Here is a 23,294-nt window from a genome sequence, read left to right on the forward strand (position 1 = left end):
TGAGGCCAGATGCTAGGAAAGGATCGATCGCACTACTCTGCCACTCCCCCATCTCCTCCTTCCCCCATTTTCTCCACTCTTTCGATGGTATCCGACGAGCAGGAAGAGCAGTTCCTGGCATAAAAATCAAGTTGGGTGGCCCGTCGATCCCGACAGATACGAGCGAGGCAGCTCACCGCTCCACCTCCATCGCCTAGCCAGAGGGAGCAAGTTGCCGTCCCAAGCCGGCGCGTGGTTCAGCAACTCACCGCTCCAAGCCAGCTCGCGGAGGATTTGGCGAGTTGCTCTAGGCCAGCACGGTGAGGACTGAGTAGCATGGTGGCACATTGCATAATCAATTTCGCCCAATTCTCTTTGAAACCCGATTCCAACAAAATTTCTTTTTAAAAAGACCATTTCACTCAGTCATAAGCTTTATGCGTGTCTAGTTTGATGGCAGGGAAACTCTCCTTAGATGCTCTTTTATTTTTTATTGCGTAGAAACCTTCATATGCCACTAAAATATTATTTGTTGTCATTCTCCCAGGAACAAAGGCACTGTAAGTTGGGCTGACAATATCTGATAGAATTATCTTCAATCACGCAGAAATCATTTTTGAAATAACCTTATACACAACATTGCATAAACTAATTGGTATAAATTGAGTAACCTTTTCCGGAGAGCGAACCTTATAATCGATGACTGTTAACTCCACGTAAAGGGAAATTGCTCAATCTTTTTGTTATGCATATGCCAATTTTAATTTCTCGGCACCTTCGTCTCGCTTGGACTCCGTGATGTGACCTTGGCGGCATTATGGGGTTCTGATGGACGATGGACCTAGTGTGCAATTGGGCACAAATAAGTGATGCCCTACTTTGTTTTTAACATGACTTTGTTGGCATCATGAATTTACAATGTTAATCCGATTACGACTAGCCAAACAAGATGGAGTGGTGGTTACCAAATTCTTGACCCTTCCCAAGCCTAGTGGCATGGTTGCAAGCCCCTCAGTTGGTGGCCAACTTGGTGCACAATGTTATCTATTGTGTTCTTCCTTCCTATACTCTGGCACTCTGCCTACTACACTCGAAGTGTACTCATGATAGCTCATTTATATAGCATCTCAACGTCGGATATATTTATGTGTGCCTTTAGTATGGAGCTGTGCATTGGTGCCTACCATCAAAGTTAGTGACATGTCGAGTAAACTGGGTTTGTCCTTCTCAACATGCTTGTGTATTATGCAATTGGCTCAGAGTCATAAGGCTTTTAAATTGGAAATGATGTAAAAGCTCACGATTATAGGGTAATGTGTATGTCATTTCCCGGCCTCCCGGACAATAATGTACACATGCTGTTACAATATAGACCTTCCTCAATTGTTTTTTTTTCTGCATCCAGAGATTTGCTTGCTTTTGCTAATTCGGAGTTGTATAATTTTTTTGTAAATATCAGTCACCTTAAATTGCACATTACTAAGACATCCGAAATTGCACCCTTTAAAACCGTACAGTTTTAGTACAATGTTTTGTAATTTTATTAAGTAAGTTACATATGAAGTTAGATGGACACGGAGAGATTGAAGAAAACTGCAGTCAAACATACAAATTCATGGTCCCACAAAATACACCATCCCAGAATATTTATCTATGAGTTTTGGGCATTTTTAATAGTAGCTCAACCAACCAATTTTCATCGATTATAATTATTGGTCCATTGCAAAGCCCATGCCAAATTTTAAGACAGTAAAACTGGGCACCTTAGGGTGTGTACAATGGTTGATACGACTATCTTATCTTAAGCCTTTCATATAATTCAGAGGTGACAATAAAAATATGTGTCCAGTGGGTTATCTCTTAGTCGTATCTTCAATAACTAGCTATTCCTAAGTATGTGACGAGAGATATTGTGCTTAGAGATCTTCTCTTAATTAAGAGAAGCCTAGAGTTCTTTTACTTGTTTCTCTTTCTTCCACCACAGGGTTTATCCTACATGGAACACTGCTAAGATAACATCATTGTACAATGAACACTCTCTTAGGAAGTCTCTCATGCCTCTACACTTTTGACCATGTATTTTGACATCTTTGTGTTTCCCGCTTCACTGGTTGTTACATGAGGTATGAACAACCCTATTGTTGTCGAGACCATAACATACTAGTGGAGCCTTTACATTTCCATATTGTTTGTCACAAAAGAGAAATACCATGATGCCATAATGATTCAACGCTGATGGAAATTGAAATTGCACCATCATCATGTAGTTCTCCAAATCCGCCATGGATTAGTCAAATGATATGGTTACTAGTTAGGCTTTCTTGAGAGAGAAGACATAACTAAATTGTTTATAATTTCATGGAGATACTAATAATCTCTTGCTAAAATAGTGCACCAAAGATTCTCTTGAATGCCTATTTATGCGCCCTGAAAGCTTCCGATGGATGCATGTCGTGTATGAGCCTTCAGATCAATTGTCGGTCATTGTCACAAGCCGAAGAGATCAGGTACACTAGAGTCTTCCTTTATCACCAACCAGCCAATGTTTAGTTATCAATAGTTAGACATCACGTGAGATTTAAGTGAAATAATATTATTGTCATGCTCAGAGATAGAAATGGAAAGTGCTGAAAAGAAAATCATGTACTAGTTTATGGAGTGCTGTAGGACTCCTAAAAAGACTACATAAATCCTTGCGTTATCATTTCTTGATCAGATTTTTATAATACAAAAATTAACGTAACTTGCTAGATCTTTATTTGTATCCATTGTTTGCTATTTTAGTGTGCCGTCCATGATTGATATTTCAATGAAATACATCAGATGTATGGTGCAGTATAGCATGCACTGTGCTAGGATTTATTTTGGACTTTTATACTACGGAACACAATTTTCTTTATCTTGCGTCGTCATTCCCGTGTGTTCACACGTAATGGGTCCAATATCCAATTGGACATATAATAGGGATGGATCCCTAGCTTGAAACATGAGTTTGCTGACGTCATGAATTCACCAGGCTACCATACGGCTACGACTAGACTGCCATGGCTCTAGAGGCCGCCGCTGCCGCACTTCTAGAGGCCTCCACCACCGCTACTCTCCGTGTTTTCTTGCGTGTAGTTGTATGCACCGAGATAATGCAGGCAACTAAATAATGTGCTAAAATTGACCCCCTAATGCAGAAAGTTCATATGCAGTCAACCAAACAATTTGCGGATGTCGCATATGAGGTTGTATTTTTTAGAGCCAGACTGGATTGACATGTGTATGCAATGCAGCTACTGTTCACTACTGCAACCAAACACACCCGTATGGACGTGGCTGGGGTAGTTCCAGTAACGAGGGAGAATTTCTGCTCTTATCTCAGAGCAGCTTACAGTTGCACGCTGGTGCCAGGAGGCCTGCGTGAGATGCTTCATATGGATCATGACTGTTGAGATACGTATTTAATTAGCACATGTATTCTTGTACTTCAAGTCTCCTCCTTATGTATAGTTGAGGATATGACTTGTCCTATGTACTATATATACTTGTGCATATGCACCCATCAATATATTGAGAGTTGCATCATATTCCTCTACATGGTATCAGCCTAACCCTCAAACACAGCCCTAGCCGCGCCGCCGTCGCCTCTCCTCGCCGCCGCCGCTCCCACTGTCCCGCGCCGCCGCCTCCCCGGCTGCTGCGCCTCCTTCCTCCCCCCACCACAACCCTCTCCCCGCCGCGCCCCGCCTCTCACCCCGAGCCGCCTCCTCCCCAAAACCCTAAAACCCTCCTGCTCCCATCCCGCGCCGCCATCCCGCCCTTGCTGCCATGTCGGCCCTCGGGACTTCCTCCTCCTCCAGCGCACCCCCTAGCAACCCGTTTGATTCCTCCTACGGGTCCGAACCCGATGAGCCCCAAGCCGCCGACATCCGCAACATCCACCTCACCGATCACGTCCCCATCATCCTCTCCCACGCCTCCGCAAACTACTATGCCTGAAAAACCTACTTTAATCTCCTCTTCCGCGAGTACAACCTTCGTGATCATGTGGACGGTCTCGCCAATTTCTTCGCCGGCGCCCACGACGCCAACTGGCTCGCATCGACGCCACCCTCATCCGGTGGTTCTTCCTCACCGTCTCTCCGGACATCTTCCACACCGTCGTTCGCGATGGGGACGATGCTTACACGATGTGGACCAAGATCAATGGCCTCTTCACCGACAACAAGCTTCAACGGATTGTTTTCTTGCAGCAGGAATTTTTTGGGTGTCATCAGAACGACTCCACCATCGACGCCTTCTATCTCCGGCTCAAGACCCTCTCCGACGAGATCAACGACGTCGGGTTCAAGGTGGGCGACGAGCTTCTCCTCTCAGCGCTCACCGCCGTCCTCAACGAGGACTTCGGCAACGCCGCCTCCAACCTCACCCTCATGGTCAACCCTAATTACGAGTGGGCGGTGGCCTATCTTCGTCTTGAGGAGCGGCGGATGAAGCACCTCCGCACCCGCGCCGTCCACACCGCTCTCGTCGCCGGCCTCTCCACTGGCGCCTCTACATCACCCTCGGCGCCCCGTCCTCCGGCCGTCCCGCACCCCACGCCGGTGCTGCAGCCGCCCCAACCACCGCGCATCGGTGGGAATGGCGGCAACCGTCACCGTGGTCGCCGTGGTCAACGCCAAGGCGAAGGGAAAGGTAGCTGCGGCGGCGGTCAAGCTCCCCAGCAGCAGCCCCCGCCACCCTGGGCTGGAGGCTACAACCCCTGGACGGGGGTCGTGCACGCATATAGTATGCCAGTGCCGCAGCCCCCCGCCGCGAGCATCCTCGGCCCCCGCCCGAGCACGCACCAGGCGCTCCTGGCCGCGCCTCTCGGCGCCCATGGCGGTGCTCCCGCCCCTCCTGTCGCGCCCTCCTACGGCGCGTACAGCGCCCCCGGCACGTAAGGCGCCCCCTACTACGACCCGGCCCTTCTAGCGGCGCTGCAGCAGCCGCCACCCTACTCTGGTGGTGGCGGCGATTGGATTATGGACTCTGGTGCCAGCGCTCATATGTCCGCTCATCCGGGTAACCTCTCCTCCGTCCATCCCACTTCCACTCCCTCCTACATCATAATCGGCAACGGTGTTGTTCTTCCCATCTCTCATGTCGGTTTTGCACCCTTTCCTTCTAACTCTCGACCTCTCCCTCTTAATAATGTCATTGTTTCTCCTCATCTCATTCAGAACTTAGTTTCCGTTCATAATCTTTCTCGTGATAATTTTATAACTGTGGAATTTGACGAAGTTGGCTTTTCTGTTAAGGATGCTCGCACCAGGATGATTCTTCACCGTTGTGACAGTCCCAGCAACCTCTACCCAGTTCAGTCGCCGTCATCTCCGGGTTGTCCTCGAGCTTTTTCTGCCGGCGTCGATCTTTGGCATGCTCGTCTCGGGCATCCTAGCACTTCTTCACTTCGTCAAAATAATGAGAGGATTTTATTTTTCATGTAATAAAACGGCTGCTCACTCCTATGAAGCCTGCCGGTTAGGCAAACATGTTCGCCTTCCTTTTAGTTCCTCTTCCACAGTTGCTTCCTTTCCGTTTGAGTTAATTCACAACTATGTATGGACATCTCCAGTACCTAGTAATTCTGGTTATCTTTATTATCTTGTTATACTGGATAATTACTCTCACTTTGTGTGGACATTTCCTCTTCGTATGAAATCCGATGTTGCCGCCACTCTCATTGCATTCTATGATTATGTCTCCACACAGTTCGGGCGACCCATACTCGCACTTCAGACTGACAACGGGAAAGAATTCGACAATCTCACCATCCGCCATCTTCTTTCCTCCCACGGCACCGTGTTCCGTCTCACGTGTCCATACACCTCCCAGCAGAATGGCCGTGCCGAGCGCATCCTACGCACCCTCAATGAGTGTGTGCGTACCCTTCTTTTCCATGCCTACATGCCCTCTCGGTTTTGGCCAGATGCCCTCACCACCACCACCCTCCTCCTTAACCTCCGGCCATGCCGTCCATGCTGGAACTATGCGCCTCACCATCTCTTATATGGCACTCCTCCCTCCTACGATGGTCTCTGTATTTTCGGTTGCTGTTGCTACCCCAACACCACCGCCACCACCTCTCATAACCTCGCTCCTCGTTCCGTTCCATGTGTCTTCCTTGGTTACCCGGCCAACACTAAGGGTTATCGCTGCTATGACCCCGTGTCTGACCGTGTCATCACCTCACGGCACGTGTACTTTGATGAGCTTGTGTTTCCCTTTGCACAGGAACAGGTGGCACCGTCTTCCCCTCCCGCGGTGGGTTCTCCTCCGCGCCGTCGCCCGCTGCCGGCCTTGGGTGCTCCGGCACTCCCGTCCGCGGCGCCCTCCTCCGGATCGGGGCCATCCGCGGCTCCCTCCTACGGCTCGACGCCCTCGTCGCCTGGAGCCGCGTCGACGTCACCCACGTCGCCCCGGTCCCCCGCCATGCATGTTGGGCCGCCGGCTGGGTCGACCCCTACTAGCGCGGCCTCCCCTGGTGCGGCCTCTCCTGGCGCGGCTTCACCCCGCCTCGGTCGCCCGCATCCACCCTGCCTCGGTCGCCTGCTGGCGCAATCGCCGCCCCGTTGTCGCCTGGTTCTCCCGACACCGCGGCCTCGACCTAAGCTCGGCCAGCCTCTCCCGTGGACGCCCATGGATGCCACGGCCTCGCCGCCACCGGCGGCCGCTCCGACCGCCGGGCCAGTCACACGCTCGCTCACCGGTATCTTCCGCCCAAGCTCCCGCTATGTGGATGACTACGTTTGCACCGCCTCGACGTCCGCTCCTTCCCCGCTGCCGTCCTCGGCTCGGGCTGCTCTCCGCGACCCTCTTTGGATGGCCGCCATGCAGGAGGAGTTCGACGCTTTGCAGCGGAACCGGACTTGGCAGCTTGTTCCCCGTCCCTGGCACGCTAACATGATCACCGGGAAGTGGGTCTTCAAATACAAGCTTCGTCCCGACGGCACTCTTGATCGCTACAAGGCGCATTGGGTTGTTCGTGGTTTCCGGCAATGTGCCGGTGTGGACTTCACCGACACCTTCGCTCCGGTTGTTAAGCCCGGGATGATTTGCACTGTTCTACAGTTGGCAGTCTCTCGTGCCTGGCCGGTTCATCAGATGGACGTCTCCAGCGCATTCCTCCATGGTCATCTTGAGGAGCAGGTCTTCTGTCAACAGCCCACGGGTTTGTTGACCCGGCGTGTCTTGATCATGTGTGTCTGCTCTCACGCTCATTATATGGGCTCAAGCAGGCTCCTCGTGCCTGGTACCAGCGCATCGCAGCGTTTCTTCACCAACTCGGCTTCCGCTCTACACGCTCCGATGCTTCGCTGTTTGTTTATCACCAGGGCACCGACACGGCTTATTTGCTGCTCTATGTTGACGACATCATCCTGACAGCATGCACTTCTGAGCTCCTTCGCCAGCTTACTGATCGTCTCCGTGCTGAGTTTGCCATCAAGGACTTGGGTCTGTTGCACTACTTCCTCGGTGTTGAGGTGGTACGTCATCCTGATGGTTTCTTTCTTCATCAACGGAAGTGCGCTCATGAGCTCCTCGACCGTGCTGGAATGCTTAACTGCAAACCGGCCGCCACTCCTGTCTATACAAAGGCCAAGCTCTCTGCTACTGATGGTACTCCCGCTCCGGATGCTGGCTTCTACCGGTCCATTGTTGGTGCTCTCCAGTACCTCACTCTCACTCGACCGGAGCTTCAGTACGCGGTTCAGCAGGTTTGCCTGCATATGCATGCTCCTCGAGACGTTCACTGGACTGCCGTTAAGCGGATTCTCCGCTACATCCGCGGTGCTACGAATCTTGGTCTTACTCTGCGCGCCTCCACTGCCACTAATCTGGTCGCCTACTCCGACACCGACTGGGCTGGCTATCCGGACACCCGTCGCTCTACTTCGGGTTACTGCATCTTCCTTGGACCGTCCCTGGTGTCGTGGTCGTCCAAGCAGCAGCCCACCGTCTCGCGGTCTAGCGCCGAGGTTGAGTACCGCGCTGTGGCTAACGTTGTTGCTGAGTGCTCCTGGCTTCGTCAGCTTCTTCACGAGCTCTCGTGTCCTGTTGAGAAGGCCACGGTCGTCTACTGCGACAACGTCTCCGCCGTCTACCTCTTCGCCAACCCGGTTCATCATCGTCGCACCAAACACATTGAGCTTGATATCCATGACGTTCGGGATCAGGTGGCTCTTGGCCATGTTCGTGTTCTGCACGTTCCCACCTCCCAAAAGTTTGCCGATATCATGACCAAAGGCTTGCCTACGACGTCTTTTGAGGAATTCCGGTCCAGTCTCTGTGTCAGCAACGGTGTCGCTTCGACTGCGCGGGGGGGGGGGGGGGGGGGGGGGGGGGCGTTGAGATATGTATTTAGCACATGTATTCTTGTACTCCAAGTCTCCTCCTTGTGTATAGTTGAGGATATGACTTGCCCTATGTACTATATATACTTGTGCATATGCACCCATCAATATATTGAGAGTTGCATCCTATTCCTCTACAATGACAATGACTCGGAGGCATGTTTACCATCAATTAATTTGCAAGTCCATGTACAACAAAATTCGCATTACTGTTTCTAACATGCTATTCTGCTGAACTCCTCTGGAATTTCCGTAGGTTGCTTTCATCAAATCAAGAAAAGGTTTCGTCAGGGTTGGTTGCCGTGCAAACCGGAAGCCCTCTTGTCCCAGTTCTCTCCTTTGGACAGGCACGTCATCAGAGTCAATTACATGCATATATATGACATCGTGTAACCGTGCAAACCGTACGTGGACTCCCTTGCATGAACATGCTAAAAGAAGGTTTCATACACTATACTTACCGCTCGCCTCAGCCCTTCTTCCTCATCCGCTCGCATCTGGATCTCCTCCGGCTGTAGCCCCACAAGGAAGCTTACTATCTACGCTTCCCCGGAACTTTCAGGACCCGAAACTTCAGGGGCTATCTGAAACTTTCATACCATGCAGAAATGTGTGGTAACAGTTTAATTTGGGGGCTAGCTATAAATAGCCCCCTTCTTCCCATGACCAGAATGCTTGGTAACTTCTTCGTTGCTTGTAACTCAATTTTTTCAGAGATCTTCCTCCCCTTTCACTCAAACTTGTTGATTTTTGGGGACTCAAGGACAAGTGCCCGATCTATACTCCCACCAAAGCAAAAGTTCATTCCCACTTGTTTCTGTGATGGATCTTGTTACTCTTGCAGATTGGAGGCTCCTAGGTGGTAGGAGTCCTCGGTGAGAAAATGATTTATGATTGTTCCTGTCGTTCGTGAAGATTTAGAGGCCGCCTCAAGGTATACCACTAGTGGTTGTGAATCACCTTCTTGGTGATATCTCAATGAGAAGAGGGTGAGCTTTCATGGTGTTGGTGTGCCTTCATGGTAACACCCACCCCTCCATCAGTGATTAGTTTTCCTCCAAAGAAGTAAATATCGGAATACATCATCGTCTCCGGTGTTTTCGGTTATCTCTAGCCCTAACTTATTACTTGTGGTTTATTTTGGTTACTTAACTTTGCTAGCACCATATAGATTGTTTATCTCGCTACAATTGTTTATCTTGCTACAATTGTTTAAGATCTGGTAAGTAAGGGGTTAGTATAAAACCTATTATTAGACTAGCATTACCAAAAAATCACATGGAGAAATACTTTTAATGAGCGTGGTCCTAATCGAATCAATTGAGTTAAACCTAACATATATCTGTGTGATCTGTATCAATCACGATCCCTAGATAAGACATTGTTTGTATAAATTGATTCGTTGTAATCCTATAATCAATTGTAACCTCAGCGATCAAGTGTCATCCATGTATAAATACAAGGCAAATCACCCTATGGGGTATCTCACGGCAAAACATTGTAGTATTTGAGCTGGTAACAGAGGTAAGATGCCGCGGTCACGGCAACGACAGAACCAACCTCAAGTCCCAAGTTTGATCCCTATTCATTCATACATAGTGCCGCAACCACTTCAATAATGTGCACTAGTTCATGTCCATAGTGTACTACAAACCAGTGTTGCGGCGTCGCCGGAACGCTCACGTACGATGATCCTTGGGCTGGAACACATGATTAAAGCGGTTGCGGCATTGTAGCGCATCATGCCTGAATTTGGAGCAAACTTGGCACTTGAGGTTGCTTCGGCCATTGCCACGTATGCGCCCACCATGGCCACGACCAGCAGTATCGACGGTCAGGATTTGAGCTACATAAAATGCGCCTTATATTAGACCAGATCATGGCAAAATTCAGAAAAGAAAGGCAGATAGGTTTGTAACTACTTTGTAGTGCAATGTGTACATGATTCGGTGGAGGTTCACTTGACACTTCAGAGCTCATGATGGATTAGCCCATTTCAAAACTTGGAGTAGCAAGCTCAAGCTGTGTTTGCCCCCAGTTTCTGAACTTGACGTGTGGAACATCATTTCTGGACTTTGTGTGTGTGTGTGTGTGTGTGTGTGTGTGTGTGTGTGTGTGTGTGTGTGTGTGTGTGTGTGTGTGTGTGTGTGTGTGTGTGTGTGTGTGTGTGTGTGTAAGCATAAGAAGAATGGCAAAGCTTTCAGTAACCTCCGAATCACAGCAAATCTTGCCTGTCCGCGGTTTTAGTTATGGGAAGGCCACCTCTCCTTTTGGTTCTTCTTGTTGATGATACTGCTACTTCTATCTGTGTACAATCCATGGAGTTTCAGTTATGGGAAGGCCATCTCTCTCCCAATAACTTCTGTTGTGAAATGATGGAAGTTTTGCACTTACATGTGCTGCAGGGGAATGATGATTGCTCCTGCAGCAAAACGTTTCATATCCGTTCGCAGGATATGAAACCCCGGCATGATCATCACGCCATCTCTTCCTGCCAAGAACACCACAAATCCATGCAAATTTTGTGCAATTACACTACACCCATAAAAGAATGAACTTCAATAACACAATGCACTGCCATTCAAATATTCAACTGAATGAGATCGATATTGTACAGAAACAGTAACAGCAGCACCAACGGGATTTTACAGAAAGCGGTTCTTTGCAGGTTCTCTCCAGGTTCACATCTACAATTTGCATCATCATTTTCGATGTCTTCTCTTTGTATTAAGAAAAAGAGCATCCATCTTGTGTGCTAGGTACTCCCTCTGTAAACTAATATAAGAGTGTGTAGATCACTAAAATAGTAATCTAAATGCTTTTATATTAGTTTACGGAGGGAGTAGTTCCAAATCTAACAAATATTGACTTGCCGAGCGCACCTGAGGTGGGTAGAGGATAAAATTTGGTCCAAACCTACGATGTATAGGCATTTCACTCCGAGAATGTACTTATCTCTGATAATACTGAAGAATCTGCAGCAGGAGCGTACTCGTCCCCGCAGAAGAATGGCTCAGGAGGTATCTCCAGGCCGGCCATCGTTGCCAGCTTCAAGCATGTCTAGCACCTCACTCATCGCCGGTCGATCGTCTGGCTTCATCTGGATGCACCACAGTCCACAGCGCGACGACGCACAGCTTCCTCTCCACCAGATGGAATTTGGATACCAACGGCCTCCGAGTCCGAGATCCCACCCACCTCTTGCCCAGACAGCTGATTGTACACCCATGACGGGTAGTACGTCTGGCTTCTTGACGCTCGTGGATCCACGTTCCTCCACCCCCCAGCCATCTCCAGCAACAACATCCCAAAGCTATAAACATCAGACTTTGGACGATATGGCGCGAAAGCTACGGGAGACCATCTCAGGAGCTATGTAGCCGACTGTTCCCCGCGCAACACTCACCGGCAGAAAGCTGTTGTCCCTGGGGTACAGTTTTGCCAGCCCAAAGTCAGTCAGCGATTTTCGGCGTAAAATCAGAGTCCAATAGGATGTTGTGAGGCTTGATGTCGAAGTGTAATATCTGCATCTCGCACCCTCGGTGCAGGTAGTCGATCCCTCTGGCAATGCCAGAGCAATCTCGTTGAGCTTGTCCCAGGAGAAACTCTTCTCGGCCGAGAAGATGTACTTCTCAAGAGATCCATGGGGCATGTACTCGTAAACAAGAACCCTCCTTATTTCCTCCGAGCAGAAACCCACTAGACGCACTACGTTGACATGGTGAATGCTTCCGATGCTGGACACCTCGCTGATGAATTCTTCTCCGTTGGACATGGAGCTGACCAACATTTTGATGGCGACATGGACGTCACCATGCAGGAAGCACACCTTTGTACACGGACCCATAGCCTCCTTGTCCCAGCTTCTCTCTGAAGTGGCTAGTGATCGCAGTGATGTCTGTGTAAGCGAACCTTGTTGGGCCAAGGGCTAGTTGCATCTGGAGGAACCTCTCAACTGCGTCAGGAGAGCAGTTTTTCCTAGCGCGTCCTACATGGTACCCCATATCAGAGGCGTCCATACAGGCTCCAGTTTTCATGTGGATGTGTGCCTCGATGCGAATTTCAGCAGCTGGAACCAGGCGCTCGAACCTTAATCCTCTGCCCCGAGGCCTACTCAATTTTAAATTTGGATGGGCCTAGTAGGTAACTGTAGACGACATGACTTGTCATGTGTCCATCCCCCATCAGACCCGCTGTACACTTTTGACAGCCAACGACCCGGGCACAGCACATTCAGCTCTTTCTCAGTTGTGGAAACAACTCTTGCTTCTTGGTTCTGCAAATCTTTTGATCCAGATTCGTATGAACATATTGATGTTGACATTGCAAATCGGCGCATTAAGATTTAATTTTTGTTGACCCCGCTATCATGTTCGTGTTTCGGGAACTCTTTTTCCATCAACCTGTACCTTATATTGTTCTATCCCAAGTCCAGAAACTATTTACACGAACATGTGTTCTACCAGTCCATGGCTGAAGCGTAGTATGCCAAAATAAAATACAGTCCGGTGTACACCAAAATTAAATCCTCACATAAAAGCACTATTCAATTCTCGTCCACCCCTGGGTGGTGGTGAGGGATAGTTGTGAGAATGTGTGGGGAGAAACCGATGAAGCCAGGCCACGAGATGAACAGTGCAGAAGAGGCCAAATAGGGGCTGACCCCAACAACTAGCATGCAGAACCTAGCCCTAGCTAGGTCGAATTACTATTCACTTGCAGCAGGGGAACTCGCTAACGATGCTGGCGCGGTTAGGAGAAGGTCACGTGAAGCTTTTCAGACGCACAAATCACGACGTGAATAGAGGGCCATGATAATGGGTACCGTGGAGCTCGAGCTAGGCTGGAACTTTCCGCTGCGTCAATCGATATCTTTGTTAGCCAGTACTTGTAGGAAAGGAAGATCAATACGGACAACGGTGCAAAGACTAGCCTGGATAGTATCGCAAACACTGCATAAATAAGATTACAGACATGAGTTACATGTACGTATAAAATTATGGAGCTGTAATAATAAGGATTAGATGATTCTGTCATACCGATAATGAGCTTCATGATACTTATAGCAGATACTATGACCAACACAGCCCAATATAATTTAGTGTAGTCAGACAAGGAGTTGTTTTTTACACATCCCAAGAAACGCACGTCGATGGCAAAAATCACAGAAATCTTATTCTGGATGCTTGAACTAGACATCTGTTCGTGGAAGTCACTGCAAGGTATGACATGGATTGGTGAGAAGATAAAACAGTTTTTTTTGGTAAGACAATCCCATTTGAGGTGGAAAATGCAACCAGAGAGTTTAGAGACTCACCTCCTTGAATTTTCCAGGCATGTCTTGAGGATCCAAGAATATGTCCATTCTGGAGCTGGGAAAGGAAATCTAAGAGCAAACCCACCCCTCATAAATTTTACAATATCTTCATAATCATAACTTGCATAATAATCTACAAACTAGCTCGTATCCTTGAACACCACAACCAGGTGGATCCCCTCGCAATCGAAAAGGATTGTGGATGTCTTGGAGATGCCCACAGGAGAAAGAGGGGCAAACTGCTTGCCCCAGAGTATCTTCCGCTCCAGTCTTTGTTAGAAAAATTGAAACTGTGGAGGAGATTGCTAATGCTTGGAGTATAACAGAAGGTGGAAATGCGACGGAGTTCGTCATGAGAGCTTTACAGGCATAGAAGCTGGTGCTAGTGTGTTCAAAAAAAAAAGCTGGTGCTAGAGTGCACAGTGGTTTCAAACGGTATCTCAACGCGGTGGGATTATGATATCAAACCTGCTGTGTTATTCACTGACAGAGCCAGAAGGGTCATTGCATTTGGTGAGACAACCTTGACTTGGTCAGTTCCTAACATAACCGACATTTGTTTAGACTGCGAGCGAAATGGGCATCCCTGCGGATTCAGCTCACAACGCAGGCAAGCATTCTGCAAGCGCCAAGGTATTGTTTCTAGTAATTCTTAAGCATCGGAGGATTTGTTCTGAATAAATTGCATGCCTTAAATAATTTTGACAAGAGTACCTAGCTAAATGATCCAAATAAAGAACACTTCTTTTTATCCAACCTTTGCTATATATATGCAAATATGTCTCTGTTTACCAGCATATCTGAGTCCAGTAAATATTTCACTCACATGGTTCTGATACTCCCCCATACAGATAGCATATAACATTAAAAGTAACGCATTTTTATAGTCAAATTCTTACTAGAAAAGTATCACGTTGTTCAGAAACAGCAATATGTTTAGCTCCAAAATTTCTGGTAAACAGCTGGTTGACATATAAGATTGCTTTCAGTTCTTTAAGCCCTTTGAAGGAGTAAAAAATCTCTAAACAAACTAAACACACTATTCACTATATTTAGGAAATAATCATGCTGGAACAGCCATATCAAGAAGCTCAGGGATGAAAAACTTTCATGATTATGCAGACAAGCCAATGACACCTTCTGGAAAGAAGGACTGAATTCCAGCCCAACTAAACTGCATTTTTATGATGCTCATACTTTTGAAGTTATTACTTAAGAAAAAAATTGATGTCCCAAGAAAGTTCAGATATATGCAAATAGTTTCATCAGATATATGCAAATCTCTTCAGTAATTCAGACATACGATAATTGTGTTCTTTTGTAAACCTACATGTGCTGCTCTTAGTTCAAATATATCAGTCAGATTTACGTTCGACATTTATATCGAGTCGGATTTATGGTGCTTATCTTGTTAACTTAAGCTGTTAGTTTTTCTCACTTGTTCAAGAATTGTAGCAATGCCCAATTTAAGTATGTGTTCACCATGCATTACTGATCTGTGTTTATCACAAATTATCATACTGTCATGTGGACACTGCATGAGTTGTGTCTCTTATCAATTCCATCAACAAAGAATTGGCATGAGTTGGTGTCCTTATTTAACCAAAAAAAATCAGTAGCCCTTTTTCTCTTTTATAAAAGAAATAGAAATTGCCTGGGTTCTATTATTTTCCACGCCAAATCTAAATCACTTATTTCCTACATGCAAGTTCACGTGTGAAACTCATTGCAGGTATTATGCATACATCTTTTTGTTTATCACTCTTATTCTTGCATTTTATTATCCAATATAAGAGGAAAGACATGAAAGCAAGATTTTTTCAATCCAAGTAAAACTCACTATTTGCCTGCATTCTTGTTTTCAGCAACATCATCGGTAGCCACATTTGTGGTTCTCTTGCTGACGGCAGCCACAGCTCTGTATCGATCCCTAAAATCAAAGGTTGACGAAGAGGTACGTTTGAAAATCGAAATATTTCTCAAGGCATATGGCACATCAAAACCAAACAAGGTACACATTCTCTGAAGTTAAAAAAGTAACAAAACGATTCAAAGATAGACTGGGTCAGGGTGGATTTGGAAGCGTATACAAAGGTCAGTTTGCAAATGGAGTACCTGTGGCAGTAAAGATGCTGGAGAACTCAAAGAGCGACGGGGAAGAGTTCATGAATGAAGTTGCGACAATTGGTAGAATCCACCATGCTAATGTGGTCCGCCTCTTGGGATTCTGCTCAGATGGAACAAGGCGTGCTCTTATCTATGAGTTCATGCCTAACGGATCCCTTTGATAGAGTTACTTGATCGACTAGGAGTAGACCAGTGGAATATCTTCTCTGTTCGGGTGTTTACCTTAGCCTTCCGGCATCGCTGGTTCGTCGGTGATGGTCTGCGCACGGGCAGCGACGGTCGGTGTAGAGAGCAACTGCGAGGGTGGCTGATGGCGTCGGTGGGGAGCGGCAGGGCGTTGTGGAGCTTCCCATCGTTGACCGGCTTTTCTCGATCGGTGAGGTCAGGGAGGTGGGCGACCATTCTGTTGGCACATTTTCCCTAGTGGCCCCCACCTCCCTCTTATAGCCGGCGCGACAGGGGCCCACAACCCAGTTGGGTTGGGCTCCCCCGATCAGGGAGCGAGTCAACGGTTCAATGGGCCTTTGGGCCCATTGGTGGAGAGATCAATACTAACATTCTCCCCCTTGATCTCATCTTTCAAATTTATAACTTTGTACTTTGAAATAACTCTTTTCAAAATACTCATTTCATCACAAATTAATGCGTATGAGCTGCCCTATCGTCACGATCAATCGCCGATGGACTTGACACCTACAACACACCTCTCTGTTTTGAAATATATACATTAACTTTTGGGCCCTTTATTGTCCGGAAACACATAGACTATACCATAAACCCATGCCGATTGTGTGTTCTCTGAACGCACTGGGCAGTAAGCCAATTCATTAAGCAGATCTGCAAATACTTGTCTATTGCTTTCATGCTCCAAGCATTTCAACATAATTCCGGTCTTTCTCCTTAACAACGTATAACTTTGTGTCAGTGTGTTTGGCACCACACTTGACTCGTTGTCATAGAAGCGAATTGCTTAATGGTTATTGTTGTTAACCATTATCAACTCCAGGTACATGTTTCTTTAACCTTTTTGCCTGTCCCTCAGCCTCATATCATGTTGTACATTATCTTTACATCATATTAATGATAATTGATTCATTCTTTAGAGTTTTTCCACACAAAAACTCCAACTGTGAAAGTCAGCGACAATTGTGGATTTCGCTGTATATTTCACAAGTTCTATCTCTGTATTCACAACCTTTTGAGAGCGCTTGCTCCTTTTAGCATGAGGCCAATATTTTTGACTCCATTCCAGTGATATATATCTGGACTGGACATTGCCAAAACAACCCAATCCGGTTATGTGAACTGTGTCAGGGTAATGTTATACTTTTGCATTCATTAAGCTTCCAACAGCTGAAGCATATGGTACCATATTCATTCGGTCTATTTCGTATTGACTTTTGGAACACTAAAGTTCCCAAAATCATCACCCTTTACTATAAGAACAGGCGTAGGTTTTCTCGCATGCATACTTTAGAAATTTTTCCTTAGCATGCCCATGCGACACTCCTATTCCTTATAACGAGAGACATTCTTTTGAACTTTGAGGACAAGAACTTCTTTTCCTCCTGCAGTCGAATTAACATCACTACTAACAAGCAGAATGTTATCCGCATGTACAAGATATAGGAAATGAAATTCCCATTTTATAACTTTATACAAACACAATTGTCCTCTTATTTTCTTTAACCCAAAACAATTGCTTTAGTCCATAAAAGACTTCTTCAGGCAGTATCCCTTGTGTTCTTTACTTTCATCTGATGTAACTCAGATCATAATATCTTTCATCTGATGTAACTCAGATCATGATGTGCTACCAACACTCATTGTAATCTATTCAGTGTAAAATGCGCAAAAAACTTTCGAGTTTAGTAGTGTTTTACACCTTTACATATTTCCTTTGGAGTCACATTGACCTTGTAGACTCTTTACAGCCTACTATTTTGGCTCCATTGAAAATTACTCATGAGTCCCGAACATCGTCAGAATTCACCAATTTCATTTCATCTCACATAGTCTCTTATCATTTAGATAAGCAGACACTTCTCAAAGCTCGATTGAGAGCTTTAAATGAGGTGAGATCAACCTCCATTTGAATTTCACTAACACAGACTTTATAGTAATCAGAAGTATCTGATTTTCTCATTCCTTGGGACCATCTGTGTCTCAGGTACTGGCACTTCTTTCATATGGGGTTGTTGTTGCTTTGTCATTGCCAAGAGGCAAATTAATTATATACTCTTATATTTCCAAGAGGCAATAGGTTTTACAGGGACCTTTATCATAAGATCCATGTTTAATCATTCCTCTTTTATAGAGCTAGCTAACAACGGGTGTTGTATAGGTCATACAACGTGCTCCCCTAGATACAATCTATTTGAGTCTTAGGTATCTTCATACCATGCTCCCCCAGATTACTCCATCTTCACTAAGAATGGTGTATCTTTAAACTTTATTATTTGGGTTTATTTTGTTAAAACTTTCTTCTTTATGACACTTTAAGCACCGTCTTAGTATTCCTTAGTCTGCTTTCGGAATTGTAAAAGATCCAGGAATACATCCATTTCTTTTCTTTAGGGGTATTATTATGATCTCCGTACTCCCCCAGACGATCACATTCTTCATTATTAATGGATATCTCATATTTCTTTCTCCCCCTCGAAATGTGGCAAGAACTTTTCTGCCACAATTTCGAAAAACCATTCACAACTCTTGTGAATTGAGGAAACTTTGAGTATCTACTTCATTTGTCTGATTACTTCAGATGTAATGAAGTTATCTGTTAACTAGTATGAGAGTACTTTTTCCTTATTCCATTTCAGAAACTCAATAGAGTTATTTATCATTAGTAATTTTGCAAGTCACACTTGCATATCATTCTTATCTTTAGGTTCGTCTGTAACTTCTATTCTCTTCGGAGTTATTGAGTGCTTAATAACCATTACACATAAGATGTACAGTCGATACTAGGAAAGCATAATAGCTACTCCATACTTTTCTCCCAGAGTGGGACACATTAAGATCACATGAGTCATCATGTCTTTCTCCTGTCATATAGGATAAGTCTGAGAAAATTTCTGCCGCCATACGGGTTATATAGGGATTTTCCCAGACTTTTCCTGCCATGCGGATTTTATCATAATCATCTTTTCCCGCCATGCAGGTAATTCCCTAAGGGACATAAATGCCAGAATTGGCTCTTTTGACTGCATATTCAATCATCAAATTTAGGAATAAATCCGAATATTCTTTAATACACATGCTTAATCCGACGTTGGTCAAATTAATCACGCATATCACTTATTGCATCTCATAGAAGATGAGAATTCTTTTCCATGGAGAGTACATGAAGACATTCGTCGAGCAAGACTCTCAATGATATATCTTTTTTCTTTTGAAACCATTCTTTAGAGAGAACATACTCCCTCACGTTATGACCTTTCTTGGTCATCTTTCGGGTCACAAGTACCCACACATTTGCTTTCACGATTGAAGGCATGGAAAACTTTTAGTCTGAGAAAAATTAGCCAATAATCAACAATAATGAGCATAAAAATAATCCCATGTTGATCTGGTTAAAAAATATGCACATTGAACTTTTATAACATTCTTTTATATTCTAAATCACCGTTGGGCAAAATTAGAATAAAACATCATCCTTTTTACATTAATTCCACATCACCGTTGGGCAGAAATGGAAATAACGCATATAACGCATAAATAATGTGATGATTAATTTTCTATTAAGCAACTTTGCTAAGAAAATAATCATCATTATCAACTTTATTGCAGCGGAAAACTAGCAATATACATTTCTTAGTCTTTATCAAATTCTCTGAAAATTGGTCAATTTGATACAAAATTTATCAAAGATTTGAACTTTTAACTATAAGACTAATTGAACTATAATATTTTCATCATCAACGTTGCTCAAAAAATAACAGTACCATAATTAAACTTTAATCAATTCTCTTTGTACTGTCATAGCAGAAGCTATCTGAATCTAATTTCACCCACAAGTGAAAAAAATCTTCTCTCAAAAAATGTTCTTCCAATTAAATTTTCCCGTGGTTACAATTTAATTGAAGGATAAAACTTTTACTTTACAGCGAAACTTTACAATATTCTATGCATAATAATTTCCTTTTTCTTTTTAAAAGAGCACTTTTATTTATTTTGCAGCGGAAAAACATGACTAAAAAATTCATGAACTTTTACTTTTCAGAGGCATTACTTTTACTTTTCTGTTTTCGAAACAAAAATTTTCTTTGAATAATTTCAAGAGAAAATGAACTGTGTGAACTTTGCCCAAAACACTGGACAGAAAAAAAAACAAATAATAATAATACAAAAAAAAACTGCAGCTCGGCCTGGCCTTGGCCCAGCGCGCGAGTCCTGCAGCGGAAGCTAGCCGGGCCACAGCCTGCTAGGGACGCCGCGCCTCGCAAGCCAGCCTGGCCTCGGCCTGGTCCGCCTCCACATTTGGCCCAAAAGGCCCGGGGCGGAGCTAGGTTTTTCCTCCTAGCCATCTGATCTGATCGGACGGACGTCCGCGCTCCTCGCTAGATCAAAACGAGGAAGCGACTCCAGCCCCGAAAACCCTAGCCCCCAATTCATTCTCTCCCGTCGCGCTATCTCTCTCGATGGCGGAAGCACGGGGCTGTGCCCCGGCCGCCGGCGACGGCGCTGAGGGCCAGCGCGCCGCTTCTTTCCTCTTTTCTTCTGTCGCTGAGAGAATGAGGGACGCTCTGAGCCTCCTCTGCTTCCCTCGCTCGATCTGTTACCAGACGGGCGACGACGACGACAGCCCGCCCCGGCCGCCGACGGTGGTTACCACCGCGCCGCACGAGCCGTTTCCCTTCTCCCTTTCCTTTCTTCTTTCGTTTCACCCATCCACCACCACCCCAGTGAGAGAGAGGCGCAGGCAGAGCCCTCCTCTGCTCCCTGAAGGCGACCGCCTAGGGCAGCTTTAGGATGCGGCGGGTTGGGTCCACGCCGGTCGCCGGCGACGGCGTCGAGCCGCGCCGCGCGAACCTGCATTTTTATTTTGGCCCTTTCCCCCTCCTTTCCGCTTCCTCCTGTGACAGAGAGGGCGAGAGAGGCGCGGACGGGCCCTCTGCTCCCCTACGCGCCCGCTCCTCCTCTGCTTCGCTTGGAGGCGACGACTGTGGCGCCGTTGCCATCCCCTTCGCCGGCTGCGCGTTCGCCTCGCAGTGAGCGCGTCACCGTCGAACGGTTTGGCCGCGGTGCCCTTTGCCCCAGTCGGGGTAGAGTTCTTCTTCCCGAAACCTCGGCATGCCGATGCGAGTCGGAATCGAGAGGAACGGCGCGGCCGTTGCGGCGGCGCAACTTTGCTAATGAGTTTTTTTTTCCTGCTTCGATTCGAGATCGAAATCTTATCTGTGTTCGTTATCTTTTCTCTTTCGATTCGTTTCCGAATCTTTCTTTCCCAACTTGATCTACTCACTAGACAGGCTTGATCGACTAGGAGTAGACCAGTGGAATATCTTCTCTGTTCGGGTGTTTACCTTAGCCTTCCGGCATCGCTGGTTCGTCGGTGATGGTCTGCGCACGGGCAGCGACGGTCGGTGTAGAGAGCAACTGCGAGGGTGGCTGATGGCGTCGGTGGGGAGCGGCAGGGCGTTGTGGAGCTTCCCATCGTTGACCGGCTTTTCTCGATCGGTGAGGTCAGGGAGGTGGGCGACCATTCTGTTGGCACATTTTCCCTAGTGGCCCCCACCTCCCTCTTATAGCCGGCGCGACAGGGGCCCACAACCCAGTTGGGTTGGGCTCCCCCGATCAGGGAGCGAGTCAACGGTTCAATGGGCCTTTGGGCCCATTGGTGGAGAGATCAATACTAACACCCTTGAGAAGTATATATTTGCACATGAATCAGATATTTTTCAAGAGCTATTAGCACCTAACAAAATGCTGGAGATAGCATCAGGCATTGCACGAGGAATCGAATACCTGCATCAAGGATGCAATCAGCGGATCCTCCATTTCGACATCAAGCCTCACAACATCTTGCTAGGTTACAGCTTCAATCCAAAGATTTCCGATTTTGGGCTTGCAAAGCTATGTACAAGGGATCATAGCATCGTCACACTGACTGCAGCGAGAGGAACAATGGGTTACATCGCGCCAGAACTATATTATCGGAACTTTGGGAGAATATCCAGCAAGTCCGATGTTTATAGCTTTGGCATGCTGGTGTTGGAAATGGTGAGCGGTAGGAGGAACTCGGGCCCATGGATTGAGAACCAAAACGAGGTTTACATCCCAGAGTGGATACATGAGAAAATAAGCACGGAGCAAGAGCTGGAATCATCAAGGGAAATGGCGCAAGAAGAGAAGGATGCCGTAAGAAAGCTGGCCATTGTGGCACTGTGGTGCATTCAGTGGAACCCAAAAAACCGCCCATCCATGCCGAAAGTGTTGAACATGTTAACAGGAACCTTGCAGAGTTTAACCATGCCCCCAAAGCCATTTGTTTCGTCTCCGGGCCACCCCATGCCGCAAATCAGCTAGATAAAGACGGCGACTCTGAGTGTATTTATTTCGGACACCGAGACTTAATTTGCTGCAGAGTGATGCTGTATTGTATTGTATTGTATTGTATTGTACATGACACTTGATTTTGAGCTAAATAAGCAGTCTAATGGTAAGCCTTATAGCGTCTCGCCATGTGAGATATCACAATTGTCTGCAATCAATGTGGTAGTCTGCGCACCGGGCAGGAAGTCATCGGTCACCTTGCGCCTTGCGGTAGGAGTAACTTGCTACTGTCACAATTAGGATGTAGATTTCACAACAGACTGCCGATTGGTACAAGTCTGAAAGAGCATAAATAGTTGCCGCTTACAGCTGAATGTACGTAGTAGTCTTTGTAGTATTGGGGAATTCTTTTTTTGAGATCTGAATCATTCCCCCGTCTCGTTGCCGGATCTGTACGAGCGAACCCAGGCAAAGATAATCAAGTTCGCATACAGCTGTAAAAATGAGACAAAATGGAAATGGGCACGAGGAGCTTCACCTTAATTTCTGTCACGCCCCGATCTGGATCTGGAGGATCAGAGTAGGCAGGAGGAGAAAGGGGGCAAGGGAAGCGTGAGGAAGGGGGTGAGCGAGAGAGAGAAGCTAGATGAGGATTATGATTTCACAAATAACAGCCTGTTTGTTACAACGCCTCTCCAGAGGTTAAGTACTCCCACACTCGGCCACACACGCGCACACAGCTGTCACCCACGCACCCACTACACTTGGCTGGCCAACTGGCAGTCACGCGGTGGTGCCTGCACTACTGTGGTGACATTCTCCCCTCCTTGAGATGGTGCTCCTTCCTCCCTTGTCTCGTCTTCCCAGATACTTGCGTGCGGATGACTCTGGCGAAGCACCTCATAGTCCTCCCATGTCGTCGAAGGTGGCACCGTGTTCCAAGCTACTTGCAAGGTTCTATCAATAACAACAATGGCGCCTTTTAAATTTTT

At 46.5% G+C, this 23,294-nt stretch overlaps 2 pseudogenes; one reads left to right on the forward strand and one right to left on the reverse strand.

Moving 5' to 3' along the window:
- Positions 1-11,294: 11,294 nt before the first annotated feature.
- LOC123067168 (rust resistance kinase Lr10-like) lies at positions 11,295-14,031 on the reverse strand (annotated as a pseudogene).
- Positions 14,032-14,253: 222 nt separating this feature from the next.
- On the forward strand, positions 14,254-22,729 carry LOC123067169 (rust resistance kinase Lr10-like; annotated as a pseudogene).
- Positions 22,730-23,294: the final 565 nt, after the last annotated feature.

Source organism: Triticum aestivum, chromosome 3B (assembly GCF_018294505.1).
Source record: "Triticum aestivum cultivar Chinese Spring chromosome 3B, IWGSC CS RefSeq v2.1, whole genome shotgun sequence".
Taxonomy (NCBI): domain Eukaryota; kingdom Viridiplantae; phylum Streptophyta; class Magnoliopsida; order Poales; family Poaceae; genus Triticum; species Triticum aestivum.